This window comes from Tupaia chinensis, unplaced genomic scaffold (assembly GCF_000334495.1).
Source record: "Tupaia chinensis unplaced genomic scaffold, TupChi_1.0 Scaffold000612_1, whole genome shotgun sequence".
In the NCBI taxonomy this organism is placed as follows: Eukaryota; Metazoa; Chordata; class Mammalia; order Scandentia; family Tupaiidae; genus Tupaia; species Tupaia belangeri.
In genome coordinates this window covers 4,415,383-4,418,685 of record NW_006160131.1, presented here as the reverse complement: position 1 = coordinate 4,418,685, position 3,303 = coordinate 4,415,383, and the positions used below count along the sequence as shown (strand labels likewise).

The 3,303-nt window shown below is 52.0% G+C and overlaps 1 protein-coding gene across 3 annotated transcripts in view; it reads left to right on the top strand.

The window, feature by feature from the left end:
- Positions 1-3,303, top strand: part of ERGIC1 (endoplasmic reticulum-golgi intermediate compartment 1) — a 102,355-nt gene that overhangs the window by 32,304 nt on the left and 66,748 nt on the right. The window lies entirely within an intron of this gene.

Sequence of the window (3,303 nt, the reverse complement as noted above, 5' to 3'; positions counted from 1 at the left end):
GCCCACCCAAGCCCCGCCTGCCTTCCCCCTTCCTGTTCATGGCTCGGGGAGACGAGCCGGCGTGGGGCCCCCTCCACCTGCACTCCACAGGCCTCAGGGAGGCACAGCATTCCAGGGGACCCTTCACCTTCGCCCACTCACACAAGGGCCCACCCCTGTAGTCGGTGCCAGGCCCGCACAGTCACAGGAGGGCGGCACTGAGCACGGACAGACGGCCCCCAGGGGCAGGGCGAGCTTCAGGAGCCTAGGGAGGGTCAGGGTGCAGCCTCCAGTCGGAGGCCAACCAGGGGACAACCGCGGCTGCCTCATGTTGGCCACGTGCATTTAGGCAAGTGTCTTAGTCTCTGAGCCTTGGTTCCCACCTCGGTTGAAGGTACCTTGTGGGTAGGGGGAGGATTCCGTGGCATGGGGTCAGCCACACTTGGCTCACAGGATAGGAACCCAGAAACTAGCAGTCTCTCCCTCTGTAGAAGTGGGGTGACCCAGGTAGGGGCCGGCTGAAAGTCAGGAAATCCCCGTGCATTTGATGTTAGACTCAAACGCGCAGCTCATACCCTAGGAGGTGTAGCGTGCTTTGGCCTGCCTGAGCCATGCTGAGTAACAAGCACTCCGTTCGCTGGGCGGGGGGTGACCAGCGTCCCAGTGGGTTCTGACACAGTGGGCTGTGGGCCACGCTTTGAGAAATGCTGCTACTTCTCCCCCCTCCCCATCTCATGGGCTGCTCTCTGCTGGGCCCTCTCCTGGGGCTGGGGACTTGGACTACTGAGGCTCCAGCCACCTCATCACGTTCCGCAGTGGTGGAGCCAGGCACACAGCACATGACGTAATCCTGGGCAGCACCTGCAGGTGCCGTGCAGACAGTGGAATAAGGACACAGAGCGTGACGTCTTGTCGTTGGCAGCCAGGACAGGCTTCTCCGAGGAGGTGACATTGGAACACAGATTAGGTAAGGGAGGGAGCACGTTCTGAGAGAGACAGCATCCTCCCAGGCCCTCCAGCTGACAAGGAGCAAGAAGACAGGCTCCCTCTCTCCCCTCTGCACCTGCTGCACTTTAGCTGTGAGAAGTAACAGAAGTAATACATACTCAGCAGAGGTAACAGAGCCTGGCTTCAAGTGGCTTGAGCACATGAGAGGGCTTTGTCTTTTGATTCTCACAGAAGAAGACGGGTCGTCAGCCATAGGGGTGGGTTGAGCAGCTCAAGGATGCCAGAGTTATCTGTTGGTCCCCAAAGAGCTGCCCCAGCTGCAGACGTTGAATTTACATTCAGGACAGGAAGACGGGGCCAGCCAGTCACGTGCTGGTTCGGGTGCCTGGCTCCCACCTGGCTGACTGTGCAGTTTCGGTCCCTGGCTCTAGCAGCAGCTTGAGAAACACGCCAGGTACGTGTGCATACGTGCCCAAATCCAGGAGAGTGGAAGAGAAGGGATTGCACCATGAGCATCCCCCGGGGGCGGCTTTCTCCCTCACTCCCTCTCTCTCTGGCAAGTGCATGTACTTTCTGGCAAAGTGAAAAAAAGAGAGTGGGGATGGAGATGGCAGGGCCAGCGATATCTGATCCTTCGTCAAAGCACCTGTCCCAGCAGACTTCCGAAGTGTCGTTGGTCAGAACCCCCACCAGGCCTGCAAGGCGAGGAAGCGAGTGGTTGGGCTACACCGAGTCAGGCTGCAGGTCTAGCCATTGCCCACGCTTCGTCTGTTTCTTAGGGCTCTTCTCATCACCTCTGTCTTATTTTTGTGTTTGTTTTTCTCCCTCCAGTCTTTTATTTATTGAAGAGACTGGGTCATTTATCCTGTAATATTCCCTGTGTTGTGGGTGGGGCTTATTGAATCATATAACCCGTTCCTGGTGTTTTCTGTGACCTGGCAGTTACACCTGCGGCTTGATTACATTCAGGGTCAGTCCTCTGGGCAGGACGCGTGCCCGTGTGTGCTGTGTGCTTGGTATTGCTCTCTACCAAGCGTGCACCAGCCCTGTCTCGTCTCGTGGAGCTCAGCTTGGTCGCTGGGTGTAGGCGGTGCCAGCCCGGCCCAGCTCCCTTTCTTCACTGATTATGGCATGGCCTGGACCTGGGATTTCTTTTTTTTTTTTTTTGGAGGGATTTTCACTATAGGGCGCGTGCATTCGCCAGACAGAGAGAGAGAGACATAGAGACAGAAAGCGAGAAATCACCCCCTAGCGGGGATGGTCATGCCGCAATCCCTTCTCCTCCATTCTCCTCTCAGGATCCTGGACACGCACGCACACGGGCCCAGCATGAGTTTTAAGCCACCGGGTCCGGGACACGAACCGCAGTCGACTATGTGGGAGTCCAGCGACATAGCCATTACACTAACTGCTGGTTCCCTGGACCTGGGATTTCATCAGAACATGCACAGTGATGATTTTTCTAATTGTCCTTTTGCTTTTTTTTTTTTTTTTTTTTTTTTTTTACATTATTCAGTAAATAGAACTTTGTCTTCATCAACTCTTAGGTCATTGGGAAAGTCATGGCATTTTTGTGTGTTTTTCTATGCAACAAAATGTGTCATGACTCCCCCGAGGACCCAATATTTGGTTACGTAGAAACACATTTTGGTACAGAAAGGTCATAATAAGTACTTTGCCTTTATTTATCAATTTTCAGAGTAACAAATTGGTGGCCTAGCATCCCTAGGTGTTTAACAAGGCTTTTAAACTTTTTTTTTGTAGTATCATTATGAACTCACAACTTTCCTAATGTATCTGATATCTTTCAATCATGACTGTTCTCAAAAAACTTTTTTCAAATAGCTTTTATTAAGATATAGTTAACAGGGACCAGCAGACGGCATAATGGTTATGTCACTGGACTCCCACCTAATAATTGTGGTTCAAGTCCCAGACCCGGCGGCTTAAAGCTCACGTGAGGCATGTGTGCGTGTGTGCCCAAAATCCAAGAGGAGAATGGAGGAGAAGGGATTGTGGCATCGCCATCCCCCCCGGAGGGTGATTTCTTGCTTTCTGTCTTTCTCTGTCTCTCTGGCAAGTGCACACACTGTATAGCAAAAATCTCTCTCTTAAAAAAAAAAAACTATATATATAATTAACGTACAATAAATGTCATATGTAAAGGTACCATTCGATAAACTTGACATATATACACACCACGCAATTAGCATCACAAGCAGGTCAGTGAACATACATCTGTCACTCCCCAAAGTTGCCTCCGACCCGACCTTTCTTTCCTCCCTGGGCAACCAGTGATCCGATGTCCCTCTAGATCCATTTGCATCTTCTAGAAATTTCCACGGCTGGACTCATTACCACATTTACCCTATTTGC